The 20326-nt window shown below is 58.9% G+C and overlaps 1 protein-coding gene and 1 long non-coding RNA gene across 3 annotated transcripts in view; one reads left to right on the plus strand and one right to left on the minus strand.

The window, feature by feature from the left end:
* PHF21B (PHD finger protein 21B) overlaps positions 1–20326 on the minus strand; it is an 83103-nt gene that overhangs the window by 34289 nt on the left and 28488 nt on the right. The window lies entirely within an intron of this gene.
* On the plus strand, positions 2723–3481 carry LOC140700525 (uncharacterized). Its single transcript, XR_012078936.1, has 2 exons — positions 2723–2938; positions 3064–3481. It is a non-coding gene; the product is annotated as an uncharacterized lncRNA (long non-coding RNA).

Below are 20326 nucleotides of genomic sequence, written 5' to 3' on the forward strand. Positions count from 1 at the left end.
TGGTGAAACAACCCCGGTGGTGCCTCCAGGAGTGACTCCGATCGGCACCCTCACCTCCTGACTCAATTTCCCCATGTCTGTGATGGGGCCATCAGCACCTAGGGGAGGCGGCAGACAGGCCACTAGACAATACCTTCGGAACTTGGCAGTGAGACAACCCAGGCCAAGGGCAGGAAGCGTGGTGGGGGCGGCAGGAGCAATGACCACAGAGTGCCCTGTGCGGCAGGCGCCAGCCGGCACCCCCAGTCTGCGGGGGAGAAAGCCCCCGCCTGATCCTCCGTCTTTCCCCAGCAGACTGCTGGGGGCCAGACCCTCCTTAGGCGGAGCAAGGACCGAGGGCTCGCCTCTGGGCCGCTTCCTGGTCTTGCTGAGATCTGCGTGGAGCAAAGGCGAGGGGACACGGGCAAGGCTGGCAGGAGCAGATACCGTGTGGACACTGGCCGACTCCCACCAGAACCCGCCTCTGGCCTCCCCACATCCAGAGGTTGACCCTCTGCATGGGGGAGGCCGGGGTAGATCTGCCAGGTGGCCACAGACATGGGGTCACATGACGGGAGACACTGCATGGCTGTCCTTCCTCTCAGCGAGCTTAACTGGGGCCAGAGGCCCTACTACTGCCAAGTCCCCCCCAGGCATGGCCTAACACAGCCTGTCCTAAAGGACATTCCCCAGAGCATGGGTGTCCCCTGCAACCCTGTAAGCAACACAAGGGGGCCAAAGCCACCCCCAAGCACACCTGTGCCAGACAGACGCCAAGGCACAATGAGCTTTCCTGAACGGCTCCTTCCTTCACTCCCAGGTGAATAGTTGGGCAGACTTTTCGGGACCTTTCCTCTGATTCACCTTGGCCAGGCAAGTCCCCAGGGATGGTGGTCTGTAAATACCATCCCTAGGCCAGTCCGTAGTTAGTAGTGATGAGTATGAAATTGAGCCAGAAGATGGTGGGGGAGAATCTCTTCACACTTCCGCGCCTTTGCACGCACACAGGTACCAGTGCACACACACGGACGTGCGCACACTGCCCCCTGCCTGGAACACCCTTCCGTTTCTGTGCTGGGCCACCAGCCCTCCCTGGACCTCACTCAGTAAAGCAGTGATGCTCCCCAAGCCCAGGGCTGCTGAAGGAAGCGCTGGCTGCCTGGCCCCCAGGGACTCACTGCCTGGGCGGTGGGCGGGGCACCAAGACCCTCCCCCAGCTTCAGACTGGAGCACATGACCCAACCTGGCCAATCACAGCACTGGATTATCTGGGACCTATTATTGGTCTAGTGGGCGGGCATATGACCCAGTGGAGCCAATCAGAATCCTTCCCTGGGGCTGAGTCTCCAACAGGGAGAAAGATGCTGTCCTGCCAGGGATCCTTGCTGAGGAACTGGAGGTTGTCCCCTGACCCTGGGGCCCCGGAAGATCACCACTGGGCTGGTTCACACTGATGACGGCCCAGGGTGTCACCCTCACCTCGTGAGTAAAGGGGAGGGCACAGAGTGGGAGCCCCATACTTGTGGCTCTCTGCTTTGGGGGTGAAGGCAGCGCCTGCTTCGCCCATGGGGAAACCCCTGGGGCCTCTGAAATCTTGACACCTGGTTAAACACACACCTGCATACAATGTAAGTACCTACTCTGAGTCAAGGAAAAAAGCAGAGCCTTCAAAATGCCACTCCAGCCAAATGCCCACATGTGCAAGAGCTGCCCGTGGTGGTCCCAAGGAGTCGTGGGGGTCTGTCCACTGTCACCTCCACCATCACGTCCGCCCCAACGTGCTCCCTGGGAGGCCAGCCAGGAACTGCAGGAAAGCAGCCCAGAGTCCTGGAGTCAAATCCTGGCCCTGCCACCGATGGGCTGTAAGACCCTGCACAGTCATCACACTCCCTGAGCCTCAGTTTTCCTCATCTGTAAAACAGGGACAATTAACATGCATGCAGATTGGCTGTGATGGTTAAAAGAGGAGTGTGTGGCACGCACCTGGAGCTTAGGAGTCCCCGAAAAAGCTGCACAGAGGTAGGACAACGTGGCCTCAGGCAGCCGTGCCTTTGATTAGGCTACCCACCCTCCCCGAGCCTCCGTTTCGTCATCTCTAAAATGGGGATGCAGATGTCATCTTCCTAGAGTGGTGAAGAATCAGAGATTAGGAAGGTAAGGTGTTCAGCTGCCCCGTCTCTGCCCTCCTCCAGGAACCCCAGGCCTTGAGCAGAGCCTGCGAGCTGGGCCCAGTGACCTGCTGAGCTGTGCTCTGCGTGCAGACGGTGTCCCCCGGGGGACACTCAACGCTCTGTCCTCTCTGCTGGGGTAGTTTTACAAGGAACAGTATTTCTGATGGAAATGAATAAAGTGTTGAAAACAAGCTTTAGACTTTGAGCTGAATGTCCTGGGGCGGGGTGGGGAGGGACAAACCCTCACAGGCTAAATGTAGCCAAAATCGCCTCCCAGGAGGGTCCTGACCAGGCGGCACTGCCGCCTTCTCTCCCGAAATGAGTGCTGGGGCCATGGCAATGCACGGGGTCCTGCTCCAATACCCCGCCTCCAGGTGGCCCCGGAGGGCTCCTCCCAGCAGTGTCGAACAGGGGAAGGGTGGTGCTGGGCGGTGGAGGCAGGGACCAGGGAAGCCACTAGCAGCCAGACCAGTTCACATTGGCTCCTGGCAGAGGCCTTTGTGAGCTCACGCTCTCCCCTTGTCCTGGCAGAAATGCCGGCCCCTGGCCTGCAGCCCCCATCTCACTGTAAATGCCCCCACTCCCAAACCCCTCTCCTCTGAGCTCCAGGCCCGCACAGGACAACCCCTCTACCGGACGCCTCCCCTTCCTCTCAAGCCAGCTCCTCTTCCTGGGTCCCTCATGACAGGGAGGGGGTCCCACCACTGCCACCCTGTGCCCGTGTCACGCCTGGGCTCAGGCCGGCCCCTCTTTCCATCACGGAAGCCTTCTCCGACACCCCTGGCCAGGTGGGAGCCTGGGCTTCACGAACCGCGGGGGTAGGAGAGACGACACGACACTTCGAAAAAGAGTTTGGTGTTTCCTACAAATTAAACACAGCCTGTGCGCTAGGACCTGGCAACTTCTCTCCTAGGTACTGACATAGAGGAATGAAAATGTGTCCTCAGAACTGCATGCCCACGAATGTCCGGAGCAGCCTTATTCATTATCGCCCCAAAGTGGAAAAACCCAAGCGTCCGTCAGCTGGAGAGTGGACAGCCATGGTGACACATCCGGGCCATGTGACGAACAGAGCAGAGGGCGAGGCGGGCCCACCAGCAGCAGGGAGGAGCCTCGAGCGAACGCAGGGGGCCAGGAAGGCCACTTACTGATCGGTCCCACTGACACGAAGCTCATGGAAGCGAGGAAGGTGGGAGGAGTGATGGGACAGGGCACAAGGGCCCCTCCCTCCTGGGGGGATGGGAATGCTCTGTCTTCACGGGGGGGGGGTAAGTCACTTGGTGTGTACAACTGTCAAAACTCATCAAACAGTAAAGACGTGTGAATTTCAATGTATGTAAATTATATCGCAAAGAGAAAAAATTATGTATTTAAGAAAACAGCAAGAGCTGCAGCTCCAGCCCCCACGGGAAGAAAGGAAAACGGGGGCGGGGGGCTGCTGGAGGGGCGCGGGCTGGAGTGCAGCCCCACGGCCCCCGGGGGAGGACGAGGGTCACCACCCACCCCCGCCACCTCCTGGCAGCCTCACAGCCCCCGTGCTACGTGCAGACTGGAATCAAGTCCTAGGCACGTCAACCAGGGCCTGAGGAGCAAGGCGCCATCTCCAGGAGGGGACCGGGGACCCGGGAGTGGATCAGGAGCAGGTGTGGTTTCTGGGTGGCGCTGAGACAGCGCTGGAATCGACATGGGCCGTTTATGGAGATAAAACACACACTGGCCTCACGATCATAGACAGGACTTCACTGTCCTGTTACCGACTTCTGTTCTCATCCCTCTGATGAGCACCTGAAACTGCAGAGAAGGGGTGGTGGGTTAGGGGCTGAGAGGGATAGAGGACGTCCCCAGACTGCACTCCGGCTCCCGGCGGGCACACGTGTGCTGGCAGCACTGGCAGTGGAGGAACAGCCCAGAGACGCGAGGTGGACCAGAGGCAGCGCAAGAGGAGGCAGGGAGGCCAGGGAGGAGGAGCAGTGGCCCCAGGGGGACATGCGACATGGGGACAAGGCATGGAGACCAGGGAGCCCAGGAGGGGGGTTTTAAGCAGGAGGGTGACAGGAGTCATGAAAAATCCCAGGCAGAGCCCGGAGTTCGGTGGTGGGGACACAGACACGAAAGGGGTGTCGCCCCCGCCCTCAGGAAACTCACTACCAGGGGCTGGGGGGTAGAGCGCGTGGACAAGCCTCTGCCGCTCTGAGCCTCAGTGTCCCCACCTGTAAAAGGGAACAGTCACGGGAAACACCGCCGACCTCCACCAGGCACCGTGTGGTTAGATGGTGAGGAAATGATTCACGCCTCCCCGTGGCAAGAGGGCCTGATCTGCGGCCGGGCTCCAGGCAGGCCTGCTTCCACCCCTCCAGTCCACTCGATTATTCCCAACATGAAACCCGGCCCGTAAATTCCGCTGCGAGTTCTAATTATCAGCATTAGCATTGCTGATCTTCCGCCCGCCCGCTGCGAGCGGCTTCAGAGGCACTGTGGTCCAGCACCGCATCCTTGTGTTAATAAGCTGGAATAAATGAGGCCGCGCTGAGCAGTGGGGCCCACAGGATGGAGGAACATTTTAATTTCAGATTTGGGGTCTCAAGTTATGAGGGACAACCAGAGGGAGGAGCAGGCCCCACCCCTGGGGGCCGGAGCAGGAGGCCGAGACGCGGCCCGGGTCAGTCGGGGTGCTGGAGGACGGACGGCACGGACGGGCCTGGGCTGCCGGGCTGGGCCCTTGAGGGAGGGGGACTTTCTGTTCAAGCTGCACAGATGCGTGGGCCCCTCATGCCATCCCCACCTGGCCCTGTTCCTGCACACACCCGGGGGCTGGGACAAAGTAGGGCACAGCTTAGAGGGAGCCCGTCTCATCAGCCTTCACTGAGGGGGGAAAAGAAGGGTCACTCTCAGCCACGACCCCAGCCCTCGGCCCCTCCGAATGCACCCGCACCTGTCCCTGGCGCAGCCTGGATGCCCTGGGGTCCCCCAAATGCTGAGGGTAAAAACAATGAAGCAGCAGCACTCAGGAAGGAGAATCAAGAGGCCACGGAGGAAACAGACACCAACAGCCAAACCGCACGCAGGGCCTGGGACACCTGCTCCCCGAACCGCCCCGCTGGGCAGAGGCAGCGGCAGATGCACGGGGGCTCCCTGCCCTCAGGGGTCATGGGCCTCCCCCCTCCCCCAACTGGGACCTCCCCCTCCCACCCAGGCTGGGGGTGGGCTGGCCAAACCGGGGCCCACATCCTCGCCTGCATCCTCCAGTGAGGTGGACTTGTGGTCCACTGTGCACAGGAGCAGACAGACACGCACAGGGGAGGTATCCGCCTGACCTGGGGACCGGCCAGCTTACTGTCATTCATGGAATTTAATTTTGTGTTAGTATGTCAACTTCTGAACATTCCAGCTTGTTCCGACTTTTAAAGGCTCAATAAATATTCGTTGAATGAGTAGAGGGATTAGAGAATAATGGCAACTTTGGCCCTTACCGAGGCCCTGCCACATGCCACACAGTCATGATTGTATTTACTCCTTCCACCCAGGAGGACACAAAGGGCCAGGAGGCTCAGTGACCTGCCCAAGGTCACTCGGCTTTGAGCCCGTGATCCACGCGGGGGGAATCCCAGAGACCCTGGGGAGGAGTGCACCAGGGCACCGCCAGGCCCCCTCCCAGTGTCCCCAGGTGCCAGGCCTCCCTGCAAGCTGGGCAGTGCTGGGCTCCTGGGGGCCAGGCGTGGTGGTAACCCCAGTCGGCCATGGAGCTGGCCTTTGGGGGGCCATCTGCCCGGGTAGGTCAGGGCAGCCTGCCCCTTTGTGCCTCAGGTCCTGCACCCACAGCCTCTCTCCTCCTCTTCTCCAGCAGGTCTGGCTTCATCTCATCTCGGTCAGAACAGCAATGGGCACAGGAGATGAAGGCAGAAAGACCAGAGGACTACAGACCCCACGGAAGCTGAGGACGCCCCGATTCTCTGACCTTGTGGTAGACGCGGGGTGCAAAGTGGTGAAACGGGCAACTCCGTCATCCACACAAACAGGGGCCCAGAGGGCTCAGCCTCGACTCTCACAGCCCGCGCCTCAAAGGCCCGCACTGCACACCTACTGTGTGCCAGGCACAGGGCTGCGGGCGGGCCTTTGGTCCCGCGGATGGTGACTGACGAAGCTGAGGGCAGTGGGGGCCACACCGGAGCAACGTGGGGTGGGGAGGCCCCGTCCAGCCTTTGGAGCTGCATTCACTCCTCCGTTGGTTCCCTCCTCCCTCTCTTCATTCTGTATTTTATTCCAGGCATGAATCTGAGGCAGCCTGTCCTCCAGGGGTTCCCAGTTGTGGGGACAGACCTCCTGCCCTGTTTGTGGGGGCAGAGGGAGTAGGTCACCCGCCCAGAGGAGGGGACAGTCAGCCAGGCCACGAAACAAGGCAGCACGGCGCAGGCAAAGGTCTGGCAAGGAGGAGCGGGGCCCTGGGAGGCCAGACTCAGGACCCGCATTTGTGCCGAGTGTTCATTCCTCTCTCCCAGCCAGACCCAGGGAAGAGGCAGACACTCCTCTGAAACCTGGCCCCGGGGGCTGGTGACACGGAGCCAGGCCCCCGGATGGTGTGCGCTCCAAACCCTGCCTGCCAACCAGCGAGCGGACCCGACGCTTGGCCAGGCTGCTGACTCTGGACCCCCGTCGATGGATGGGGGTGAGGACACCATGCTTTTAAGTGGGATGTCCACGTGGGGAGTGTGTCCTCAGGGCAGCAGAGGAGGAAACAGGCAGGGCTCCTGAGAGCGAGTGAATGAATGAGGGGCTTAGGGGACAGTATTCGCTATAGAAATAAAGTCACGGATGTGGAAAGAAGGACGCAGGGAAAGGGAGCGTCGGGTTTGGGGTCAGCAGAGTGCTTCCCCGGTGCTCACTCGCTCCGCCCTGTCGCAAGTCCGCCTCTCTGAACCTCGGTTTCCTCCTCTGTCAGCTGGAGAGATGTCTGCCTCCTGGGGTCACACAGGTATCTGCACGGAGGGCTGACGGTGCACCCAGAAGGTGCTTTGACCTCCCCCGCCACCTTAACTCCCTGTAAGCTGCTGGCGACGACGCCTCAGTGACATGAGGAGGGGAAAGCCCTCCGCGAGTGTGAGGAGCTGCGGGAGCAGGTTCCGATCAAGCTCGGTTCATGGGTAGCTCACGTCACGTTGCTCCTGCACCTCAGGAGGCCCCACCTCCCCAGGAAGGCCTGGTGCTCACGGGAGCCAGGAGGAAGCGGCGGGTGAGCCGGGGTCTGCCCAGGCTCCCCTGCACCCCCTCCCCTGAGAAATGGGGCAACTTTGCTCCGGCCAATGACATGAGGCCCGGTGCTTCCCACGCAGACACACGCCTGGATCTGCGCCCCTTCCAGCTCCGAGTGGGAACCCGGAGCTTCCGAGTGTCCTGCTCCGTGAGCGCCTGTGGGCTGGTTCCCAGGCCAGCGGCCGGCAGCCTGGCCCGTGGCCCCGACCCCCGGTCTCTGCTCTGCTCAGGTCTCCTGCACTGGGTTCAGGGCGAAGCACCTCCAGGAGGGCTGGAGTCGGGGGACAGGCAGTGATGGGGCTCCTGGCAGCCCCTTGTCTTCTGCCACCTGACCAGGCTCCCCCCAGATACTGGCGGCAGGATGGGGGGTTGTAAGGGGCCCTGCTTACCTCGCCCTTGGCAGGCAGCTGTGGGCAAGCACACGGGGGTGACAGCTGGGACACACCTGAATCTTGGGGCTCCAAGAGGGCTGGCGTTCAGGTGGGACAGGCGCTCTCCCAGTCCCGGCAGTGAATGGAGAAGACGCTGTAACCCGCACCGGAATCAAAGGGCTGTGCCTTCCGCCCGGATCGCTCTTCCCTCTCCCCCAGCCTGCGTCACCTGTTTATTCATTCCGCGAGGCGGTGGGCTTGGAGTCTTGGGGACACTGCAAACTCTCAGGGCCCACCTTGTCAGCCCTCAGAGGAGCTGAATAGTGGGTACTCGGTCTCCTGACCCAGCTCCTCACCATTCTGGAGACCCTAGGGTTTTTCTCCAGCCGCCCAAGGAGGGTGGGGGTGGGTGGGTTGGATGCCAGGAGCCCCCGTTCCAGGCCTGGCTGCGGCCCTGAGCTAGTGCACACTGGGGCCAGAGAAGACTGCCTCCACAGCCACCTCCGCGGGGACACCGCGGACGACTGCTAGGGGCATCTGCACCCTGGGACAGGTGGCACTTGCCAGTCAGGCTGCAGTTCTCTAGTTTGTTTTGTTTTAAGCAGAAGTCCCACCAATTCGAAACATCAAACTGGACACTGTAACGTGCAGCGGCTCCACCTCTGAAGTGCCCGTGGGCCCCTCCCCATCGCCCCCAAGTCTTCCGCAGAGCCGACCCGACGCAGGCGCCACTGGGCTTTCGTGATGTGATCGCTTCGCATTTTCCCGTGTTCCCTTTCTTTTTGTTTTTCCTGCTTTAATTTATTAATTAGTCTCTCCGCTCACAACATAATCCCAGCCCCAGAGGATCTTTTAACACAGCCAACACCTCTGAACGTTTCCTCTTCCAGTGCGTCGTGGAGGGGAGTGGAGCGGGGGCTTCCTGCTATGATGGAGACTCCCCAGGGGAGCCCCCCACCCTCCTCCTGAGACCACAGCTTCCAGGTGTGTGGGTTTGGCTGCAAGGGTTATGCTAAGACTTTGCTGTATTTAATTTGGACTGAAGATGCCCCTTCCCCCGTCAGCTGGGGCTCCCCACAGAGCCTCCCCTCCCCATCGGTCCTCCCGGGAGTCAGGCCGGGTCCTCCAGCTTCAGCCCCTCCAACCAGGCTCTTCTTAAGGAGCCTCCCAGCTGAGGACCCCACCCCAGGGGGGTGTGAGCCACCGAGGGCTCGGCCCTGAAAGGGCCCACGTTTATGCCGGGCGATGTGGGGAGCCACACAGCCAACAAGGCTGTTTAAACCCGTGCCGTCGAGGTCTCCTTGTCCGAATGCACCGGCCAGTATAGTTCCTTTCTCTTTTCAAAGCCCCTCAGAAAGAAATTCCATAAGCACCCAGCGCTCGTTCAGTGCTTCCCCGCCCCCGAAATAATCCACAGCCGCCAGGGCACATCAGCCCCTCCCTCCCCTGGGCCTGAACACCCTCACCTCAGAGGTGCCGGTGACTTTGCGAGCCCCTCCCGTGTGCGAGCGGCTCCTCTCCCTTAACCCTGAGCCCCGCACATGCAGGGATCTTACCAATTCTTTTCTCTCATCCTGGGAAGACACTAAAAACAGCTGCAGTGAATGAAGCTGCCCCACTCCCCCAGCCGAGCTTCTGTGACCGGGCGCATCATGACAACCCAGCCAACCTGAGCCACCTGGGATGTATTTGTGTGTTAGGTCCTGCCCGACTTCCCCACCTTCCATCCCGTCTCACCTGCTCCTCCGTGTGGCCTCTCTGGGGCCACTCAGGGCTACAGGTGAACTGAGAAACCAACACTTCACCAGAAGTAACATCCCTCCCCGCATCAAGTTCATTGAGTTTACCCCGTCAGATTCAAGCCCTCCCACACCGCACCTGCAGGACACACCTGGGAGACGGGAACCTGGAACCTCATTCTGCTCCTCTGTCTTTAACAAGGGGGTCCCAGATCCTTGGGAGGCCACCAGGCTCCTATGGCCCACAGGTCAAATCAGGCCCATTGCCCATTTTTGTAACGCCCACCAACCAGGATTTTTTAAATGGTCTGTGGAGGAGAATCAAATAAAGGTTAATACTTTGTGTCATGTGGAAATTACATGAAATTCACACATCAGTGTCCACAAGTAAAGTTGTATTGGAACATGGCCGCACAGGTTCCCTCTGTGTTGTCCACACTGCCCTGCAGCGGCAGAGCTGAGTCGTTGTGACAGGGGCCCTGTGGCCCATCAAGCTAAGCAGATGCCCTGTCTGGCCCTTTCCAGGAAGTCTGGCGACCCCCCAGCTAAGCGACGATGAAGGACGTGTCCGGTGTCTGACCACGTGTACACGTGTGTGGACGGTGCATTACTTTCTGGGGCTGTTTGTGACCTCAGAGGACACTAGGAGGCCAGACAAGGATACAGCTCACAGCTGGGCCTCACTGTCCACTCCAGACAGGACTAAGAGGCTTGGCTGGACCAGGGGCCCTAGATGGGACAGCCAGAGGGACAGCTCCCCCCTGTGCAGCTACCACAAAACCCAGTGAATCCAGAACCCAGGCTGCCACGTGCTGGGTGGGATGTGAGGGGCGCTTTTGAATGCAAACATCTACACAGCACCGATGAAGCTGGAAAGAGAAGGTTCTGTAGCAGAGGAGGATGGTGGCCTTTTGGCCAGACGAGAGCCGCCTGGACCACAAGGTGGTGGGGCTCAGGGCCCGGGCTGAGCAATCCCACCGGCTCAGGTTTGAGTCCCAGCTCTGTCCTCAGTACCTGTGAGGGCCTGGGGAGGGCACATAACCCCCTGGGCCCCATCTCCCCGACTGTCTAGGCTTGCACGAGGAACAGAGAGGCACGGGGAGCAGTCAGGCCTGAGCACGTGCTCGGTGAGTCGCAGCTGCTGCCATGACCACTAGTCTATCTCAGCTCACCTCCCAGACAACACTGAGGGCTAAGGACTCTTGCCCGTACTTTTGAACATCTTTTGAAATAGACTCAGAGAAGTGAAGTGATCTGCCTGAGGCCACACAGCAAGATGCAGTCGACCTAGCTAGACCTGGGCCTCCTGACACCCAAGCGCGTGCCCTGGGACAGTGACGACGGAGCTGTTCTACCCGGCTGTCCAGACGGAAGCAGGGCCGTTTCCCTGGAGGATGAGCACTGGACAGGGCACTTCAGCTGGGCTTTGAAAAAGAGGGAGATCTTGACACATGGTGCAGGGTCCACCCTCCAGAGACAAGAGAAGGGAAAGCCAAAGCAAGGAGGTGTGAGGTGTGAGCAAACGGGGACAGTGGTGCCACAGGGCGGGCAGGATGGAGTTCCAGCCCAGCAGCCACGGTCAAGCTAAGCCCAGAGCGACCACAGGATGGACCACCGGCCAGTGATCCGGCTGCGTCAGGCCTGTGTGGGCAGAGGGTGGCGGCATGGCGCCTGGTCAGGATCCCCATTTCTGGGCTTAGATGGACTGGTGCAGAATCCTGGTCACCACTCCTTGGCTGTGTGACCTCAGAAAGGTCCCTGAACCTCTCTGGGCATCAGTTTCCTGATCTGGGTAACCTTGACCTGTGCTCACGGGGAGGTTGTGACTATTAAGTGGGATGATACAGGAAATGATGGAGCAGATGTTCTGTGTGTGTCCTAAAGCAAAGTCCCAACAGGCCGGCCCCAAAGGCCAGGGATCCAGGATCCTCATGGGAAACAAAGTGAACCGAATCCTCCTTACCCAGGAGGAGGACACGATTCTGTATTTCTGCCTGGGGAGGAGCTGGGCAGGAGGGACAGGCGGAGGGCGGTCCAGATGGTGCCAAATAGACGGGGTGGAAGCCTGACCTGGGGCCTGAGAGTCAGGACCAGCTCACCATCTCAAGTGCGTCTTTTCCTCATCACTCAACTCGTAACGGGGATGACAGCCGGGATTAAATAGTAAGTCATCTCCAGCCCCATTACGGCCCCAGCAAGATGGCTCCAAATTAAATCTAACAGTCAATGAAATCGTCAATATTTAATTTACTCATTGCAGGTGGCAATTCAGCCCTCATGACGCTGCTGTTTAATGGCAGAAATACTGGGATTTATCATCATGGGCCTCAGAATCGCTGGGCTGTCTCCACCAGGCAGCCGCTGCCCAGGCGAGCTGGGGGTGGAGCCCTGGGGGACCCTCCGCAAGCTGCTCGGGGAGCACGTGGTCCTCAGGGAGCTTGTCCCTGGGGTCCCAGGATAGTGGTTCCTATTTTTTAATCCACTTGGCCCTCTCTGGAAACAGGAAACTTGGGAAGAATTAAGGGGTGGTGGACCCTCCTGATCCTCTGACCTCCCTTACCTGGTCTCCCTGGATCTGGGGAGGGAGAAAGGGCTCTCCTGAGGGCAGCATCCAGACGCCTGAATCACTTAAAAGCATCACCTCACGTACTTCTTCCGCTGGTTTGCTGTACCTGGTGGCCCTGCCCTCCCGCCCTCCCCCGCGTCCTTCCGGCCCTGCTCGCTCCCCGGGCTCCCTGCAACCCCGCGCCCCACCAAGGATGCATCCTGTGGACCCACGGCCACGGCCACTGCCCGGCCCACCCCTGCCCTTCTGCTGAGGGACCACAGATTCCACTCCCCGGGCTTCAAGCTCGACCAGGAGGCCCTTTCATGGGTCAAGCGTACGACTGCGTCAAGTACTAACTCCCTTTAAAAAGTTTCCCACCTTGATTATGTGCACGAAAAACCTTATGAAGGCACAAAAGCAGGTGCCCTGGGAGTGGGATGGGAACCCAGCCTGCGTGGCAGGGCTGGTGCATGAGGCCCTGGCTCTTTCCTGCCACTCATCCTCCACGCAGCTTCCAGGGGAGTTTCTAAATTAATTTTTGTTTGTATTTAATTAATGCAAGTACAGAATCAATAGTCAACTCTCCCTCTCACAACTTGCTTTCTTCTGCCCTGAGTTTTCCCTGGCTTGGCTTTCTGTGGTCCTCTTGCCACGTTTTCCTAGGTTTCCTGACGGAATTAGAAACCCCTTTTCTGTATAAATCACTGGGTGCCAGTTCCTTTGTTTTCTAGAAGGTTCCATCTGCTGGTCCAGCCTAACCGGGTTTCTCTCAAGGTGACTGGTCTCCTCCTGCGCTTAGATGCCCTGCTCTTCTGGGTTTGATTCTCTTATTTCGGCAAAGCACCTCACCCAGAGGGCTGCATGTGAACACACATCTCCGAGGCCCTGCGTGTCTTCAAGCAGAGCCCTAGGTTGGACAGTATTACCTCGTGGTGTTTTGAGCGCGTGGTTCTGCCGGCGTCCGGCTTCCGGCCCGCGGCTGGGACAGCTCCCGCCTTCCTGGTTCCTTTGCAAGTGACTGTGCTATCCTGCTCCCCAAGTTTGAATCCAAAAGTCAAACCACGTGCTCTAGACTTCACAGTGATGCTCTGCAGGGTAGACCTTTAGGAATCTTCCATCTGGAAACTTGTGTCCCCTGATTACAGAGAGCGTTCTTATTTCTTTGGTCTTGTTCTGTCCCTTTCCTCGTTTTACGTGGAACTCTTCCCACCAGACAGACCCTCCAATCTTCTCCACGTCTCTATCCATTCCCATCCATTTATCATTTTATTCTACTTTTTGAGAGCTCCCCCAGCTCTCCTGCTGACTGCTGAATCCCACTGTCACGCACTTTATTTCCAATGGTCCCTGCAGGTCTGTGGCTATTCCTCTTTCAAGCACCTGTCCCGACCTCACGGGTACCGCAGATTGCCTGATTTCTTGTGTAACCGAGCAGGACCCTGTGAGGTCTTCCTAGGAGAGCCCCCCAGTCCTCTGCTGTGGCTCCTCTCTGAAACACCTGAAGTAGCCACATAACACAGTCTCGTGTTTACTTCCTGAGTTTTTCAGGTACTGAAAACCACCACCAAAGGGAAGAAATTAATACTTGTTGATCCAGGGCACGTGGCCCCCAGACCTGCTGGCACCCAGAGGTTGGTAGTGTTGACCGCCCTGTTACCTCCACATCAGCCAATCAGAGAACTGTGCACGAGTTAATCACGCCCCCTGCAACACCCCTCACTCCTCACCTGCCCTAAAATACGCTTTGCTGAAACCTTTGGAGAGTTCGGGGTTTTCTCGGGCAGGAGCCACCCCTTGCTCGGCCCGGAGGTAAACATTTCTCTGCTCCAAACGCTGATGTTTGTTTGTTTGGCCTCGTGGTGCACTGGCACATGAACCAGCCTTCAGCAACACTCGGAGGACTCTGAAGGCTTCGGGAAGGTTTTCCGGCTTCCTGCATGGCCTCCTCCTCCTCTTCAACCCTGTTTTCTGTCTGTCTTGGTCTCTTCCTTGTTAGAAGCTCCCTGAAGGTATGGTGATCACTGACTGTCCGCTCCCCTTTCAGGACAGAGCGCTGGAAGGCCTTCCGGAGGGCCTGTCTGGGTAATCACAGCCTGCTACAAAATGATGGCCCTTTGGCCTGATCCGTCTTCTTTCTCACACGCCTACTTGATGCTTGGGGCTTCAGCTTCGGAACCTCCCACAATTTCTGGGCCCCTTGGTGCCTCCATGCCTTCGCTCCAGCTGTGCCTCCTGCTAACTGTGGTCCAGATGAAGGAGGCACCTAAGCCCCCTGGAAGCGCCCTCTCAGTCAGCAGGCATCTGTAACGCCTGCTGCAGCTGCTCTGACCCAGAGGAAGCCGGGGCGTGGGGCGGGCAGGCAGGTGTCAGGGACACGCAGGAGAGGGCCCAGGGCTCTGCAGGACGGTGGGCTGGTGCAGCGATGAGCCCAAGGGAAGGGAAGCCTTTACGACTAGCGGAGGACTGAAAAACAAGCCGACGATGGGCGGGTGAACAGCAGAGAAGACACTCCAGGAGAGGCGGGAAGGGGGTCAGCGTGTTCGGGGAGATGCAGGGATGGGGTGTGAACGGAGCGAAGGCGAGGGCGGGGGTGAGTCAGGCCAGGGCCCCAGAGTCACGGGAGCCCTGGGTCTGAGTGGGGCACAGGCACGACCCCTCTGCACTTCAGATGGCGCCCTCTCCGGGCGCGCAGGCACAGGCTTCCCTACACACACTGCCTTCTCCCTGAGACCCGCTTCCAAGGGCGCTTACTCATCGTGGCGCATCCAGCATCCAGCACAAGGCCTGGCACGTTGCGAACGCTACGTAAACATCCGCCTGGAACAAACAACCGCTCGAGAGCTCCTTGGAGGCCGAGTCCTCCACGAGCCAAGGGTCCCACCTCCTGAATGTATTCCTGCCGATCATCTCCAGGTGTCCTGGCCCTGCAGACCCCACCCCTCGCTTATGTCCACGGCTACCAAAGTTCAGTGTCAAATGCTGGCTTTGAGAGGTAACATCAAGACACCGTTCCTTTCTTTTTCCTCACTGTCTCAAGTATTAAGGAAATCTCCATGTGGCCCAATGCAGTTTGGATAGCGTCGTGCCGACACAGCCGAACCTCCTGTCCCCCAGGGCCAAGACTACCCGCTGTCCGCATCCTCCCCCACCTCTCCTCTGCCTGCTGGAAATCACTTCCGGCTCCTCCACGCTTCTGGGCACCGTAGCAGGGAGTGTGCCCTGCGCCCCCAGAGCCGCTGGCTCTTTCAAAGGTCTGGTCTCCCCACGAGCTGTGTGACAGTTAATCTCGTGGGTCGTCATGACTGGGCTGTGGGGGTGCAGACATCTGGTTGGACACGATTCTGGGCGCATCTGGGTTGGGATTTACAGGTGAATCATACACTGAACCAAGCAGATCACCCTTCCCGACGTGGGTGGGCCTCACCCAAGCCACTGAGGGTATGGGCAGAACCGGAGGCTGAGTCAGACGCGGGCCCTCCTGCCGACTGTCTGAGCTGCACGTCAGCCTTATCCTGTCTGTGGACTCGAATTGCCAGGGGCCCTTCCCGGATCTGGAGCCCGTCGGCGTTTGGACTGGAACTTGCACCATCAGCCCTCTGGGGGCTCCAGCTGGCCGATGTCGATCTTGGGATCTCCCAGACCCGGAAGGGCATGAGCCGATTCCCTGTAATAAATCGTACATCCTGGAACAACACGGGCTTGAACTGATACGTGGAGTTTTTTCAATAAACATGTACCACAGCAGTAGCTTCAAAACCAAGGCTCGTTGAGTCCATGAATGCAGAACCAAGGATGCGGACGGCCAGCCGGAAGGTCACAAGCGGATTTTCCACGGCTCGGGGGTTGGCGAGCCCCAACCCCAGGAGACCCCGTGTAGTCCATTAACTGCTCACCCCGCCCTCAGCCCAACTCCAGCACCCTCGGCCCCTCCCCTGGGGGCTCAGGCCCGACCCCAACACCGCTGCCCTCCGGCGGACAGACGATGCCCCCAACTCCACAGGAGAGAAACTCACGCACTGTGCCCGGCATGTAAACGAACCGATTATGCTGATTTCAGCTACAGTGATGGATAACTACATTTTAGAGGGCGATACCTCCCAGGGCGAGATCTTTGGAGGAAAGTTCTTGCCTGCAGCGAATGTTCTGATGTGACTTTAGACAAGAAGCGGGTCTCCTCCATTTATACATTTACGTGGGGGGTGGGGGGTAAAAGCTTCTTCCATCACCAGGTTTCGGCCTGAGTCACCCGTGGCCCAAAGGAGCCCTGCCACTGGGCCCCCCGCGACTCATCAAACACTGAGCCTGAAGCTGCCTCTCTGGATGGTTCTCAGGGCAGAGCCTGTGGCCCAAACCTGCTTTCGCTGCTTTCTGCTGTGTGAGTCCCGGCAAGCACCTTAACCTCTGATCTTAGCTTCCTGTCCATCCACTGAAGATGAGGCAGTTGGGGAAGGATTTGTAACAGGGCTCATTCCCGTCCTCTCTCTTCCGTGAGGCTGGTGGGTCTCCCGGCTGGGCCGCCTCATGTGATGTGGACGCAACAGCTACTCTGAGCCTCAGCCTTGGGCTCCAGCAGCCTGAATTGCCAGCCTGGAGGTGGGCTTTGCTGGACACCCCCAGCGTCCTGTCCCCCAGCCACATCCCCCAGATGCTGGTATTTTGGGACCCGTGGCCCCGCACGACTGCCCTGACAGAGCATCCCCCACTCGCCTCCCACTCCCACCACTCCAGCCGCTTCCATCTGGGTCCCCCTTGACCCTCCTCAGCTCCCAAACGCCCTCATCGGAGCTCCTCACCTTCTCTAGCAGAACCTGGCCATCCCCACCCCTCCCTCCTCAGCCCCCACCCCTGGGCTCTGGGCCCTGGAGCAGCAGGGCCTCGGCCAGACTTTCGAGGCAGCCCCTCTGCCCCAACGCCCTGCTTAGCTCAGACATGGTCCCATGGGAGCCGAGGCCATGCTGCCCACTGGCTGGGAGGTCAGGCAGCAGCCAGACCAGATGCCAGGCAATGGCGGGGATGGACCCATCCCAGCAGCCTGGACACGAGCAGAACACCAAGGACCCTCCCACCCCAAGCCCCAGCCCCACACACATCACTCCCTCCCCACGGGAGGCAGAGCCCCACCCAGGAATCCAATTCCCCAAGGCCCCACTTCCACATGCCCACCCCCCACCCGTCATGGAGGGCAGGGCTGTGTCTTCAGTGGAACCAAGCAAGACAGGAAGGCACGGGGCAGGGGGAGGCGATTCTAGAAACCACTTCCCACGGCCCCTGTGGAGGCCTGACCGGGCGGTGGCTGTAGGATACCCCTGGTTTGGGCTCTGTCTGTTTTTCTCACGCTTAGACTGGGGTTATGGGTTTGGGGGGGAAGAGCAGAGAGAAGTGACCTTTCTGCCCCGTCACACCAGAGCACGGGCTGTCAGCCTGCCTGATCACTGGTCACTGACCTTGATCACCTGGTGGGGGGTTGTGCATCCGGCATCTGCGCTGTGGAGTTTGCAAACTGGTCACCCAGCTCACACTCTGAGGGGGCAGGGCTGCGCCCCACCTCCCGCAGGGCTGAGCAGGACGTCATTTACGCGGAATTCTTCCGCGTGGACTTGTCTCTGCTCCCTCGTTTATTTAATCACTTATTGATACCGTATGGGCTAACTGACATCTACTTGACACTCTGAGTTATAATCCAGTACTGTATTTTGTTGCTCAAACTGCTCCAGCTGCAGCCGCGGGCACTCGAAGAGCTGGCTCCTGTGTCCCTCTGACATGTCCCCACCGTGAACTTGTTTCTGCCGCTACAAGATGCTCAGCTCTGGGATACCCATCACTGGTCCCTCTGAAGGACACGGACACTTCCTGAGGCCAGAGCCACCCCTGGCTTCACAGAGCTGCTATGACAAGGGTCAGAACAGCAGTTTCCAGGGCTGATTCTCCCACTGTCCCTACAGCTGTGGGCTCAGTGGGCAAAGGCGGGGCTGGGCCCGTGTGCTCGAGCTGCCCCGGCCGCTCTGATGCAACCCGTCCTCAGACCGGCTCTGGGGAAGGATGCCTCGGTGGGCGTCCCAGAGCCCAGCCTGGAAATCGGGACACCTGCATCTGGGTCCCACCTCGACTTCCGGTGTTCCTCTCCCTGCACCCAGGGAGGTGTCTCTAATACACCCTGGGGCACTTCACGGCACGTCTCCTCACTCATCACCCCCACCCCATGCCCACAAAGCCTGTTCAATGCGAGGGCCTCTCAAGTCCCTGGGGAATGTCCCTCTCCACGCACTGCAGCTGGTTTTAGTATTTCATCCTCTTTTAGGGGCCAGTGAGGGCTGGTGGTGGAGGCAGTGCCCCCAAGGTACCCACACGCACAGCAGACCCTCTGGAGTCAGGAAGTGGAAAGGGGCTTTACATTTCCACTCTGGGCACGTCCACTGTGTGTCATGCGGTCACCTGAGGGTCCCAACAGAGCTTGGCTTGACTCTAGGATGTCCAGTGCCTCCAGGCAGCCGAGATGGGGCCTGGCCTTTGTGCAGCCCGCTCCCCTCTGCTGTCCTGCCCCCTGGAGAGCACAGACCCACCCCTGCCTCTGTCTCAGGGATCTCCCCATCCTGACACTCTGTCCTCTGGGTCACCGCGTGCCATGACTTGAGCCTGTGCTGACCCTTCCCACATGGGGGTTGGGTCTGTCTCCCCACTGGGCTGAGAGCTCCCTAAAAGGTTCTGTCTCACACACCTCGCACCCTACCCGGTCAGGACACAAGACAGGTGCCCTGCAGCTGCTGACAAACAGAAAGGAACCTGGCTTGGGGGTTCGGGCGGGGCGGGGGCGAGGTGAGGAGGAGGGTCACGGGGGCTCACGATGGGGCGACCCATGCTGTCGGCAGCCAATGCTCGATGCTCGATGGGGCGACCCACGCTGTCGGCAGCCAATGCTCGACTATGGGCACTGATGCCACGTTATTCCCATTCACAGGCTAGGTCCCTGATGGACGCGAGGCAGGGTCTTGGGGGAGCCCTCACAGCAGAAAACATTAATGAGGGATAAAGGCTTGGCTTTGAAATTCAAATGCCTTTGCATTCTTCATCAATTTCTTCTGAGATGACTCTGATTCAGATTGGTTTTTCCAGACCTAATCGCTTTGATGTTGTTAATGAAAATATGAAAGGTGATTAAGGAGAACTCTTCCTTTTTTTTTTTTTACTTTGGGAAAATGTATGAGTTACGGATTTGAGTATTTTGGCCTATTGTGCATTTCAACATTTTGTTAAGGGTGGGGGAACCTTGCAAAGCCAAAGAAGTCTGGAACCTAAGTCCTGGCTGAACTGACTTCCAGAGTGGACGGAGGTGCTCTTACGGCCCACATGGTTGAGCCCAAAACACCTCTGTGTGGGTCAGCTCAGGGGTGCTCTGGGCAAAGCCAGGTACAGGCCTGGCACTTACAAGCCCTCACTCAGCCAGTCAACAGACACCGAAGGAGCACCCCCCATGTGCCTGGCCCTGGCAGAGCTGACCCCTGGGGCTAATATGACCCCAGCCCCTTCCCTCCCCAAAGCAGTGAACACCAGAGCTGTGTGCAGGGAGCTCCTTACTCAGCAGGGATGGTGTCTCTGCTGCCAGACAACTGAGGCCCTACCACAGGCCTGGTACCTGCCAGGTCAAAGGAGGGGAGGCAGGGGACAGAGGCAGGAGGCTTCCTGGACAGACAGACAGGCGGCTACAGAGAATCACAGCTTACCATGAGCAGAGGCTGGCCAACTGGGTACTGGCAGGAACACTTAAAAGGTAACTTCAACAAATTGCTGGAGGCTGAGTGTAGACTAGCTTGAGAGTTACAAACTCTTGGGACCAGTCTGAAGGTGGAGGGGGGCACATTTGTGGGTTTAACCTCCAGAATCCCACCAGGGTCTCACAGAGAACCTGAAGAAAACTCCTCCAGTGCTTGGCAGCGGGAGGGGAACAGTAACTATTCTGAAATACAGCCACCGTGTTCCCAGCTTTGACAAGGCACCACCAGAGGTGGATGCGGCACCGCGGGAAAGACTATGTGGCCCCGACTCCCAGGGCTGTGCAACCAGCTGAGGAAGACCTAGCCTAGCACTGTGAAGTCAGGACGACTTCTTGGAGGAGGTGCCAAGTCAGTTCTTAAAAGATTAGCAGGAATAAGTCAGAAGAGCCAGGAAAGGACAACAAAGACAATTATCAGGAACAATACTTTGGACACTGATGAATAATCCAAGTCTACGGCTTGGCCGGGGAGGTTGTGTCTCAGGACCCCTGGGCTAAGTTTA

Source organism: Vicugna pacos, chromosome 12 (assembly GCF_048564905.1).
Source record: "Vicugna pacos chromosome 12, VicPac4, whole genome shotgun sequence".
NCBI classification, from domain to species: Eukaryota; Metazoa; Chordata; class Mammalia; order Artiodactyla; family Camelidae; genus Vicugna; species Vicugna pacos.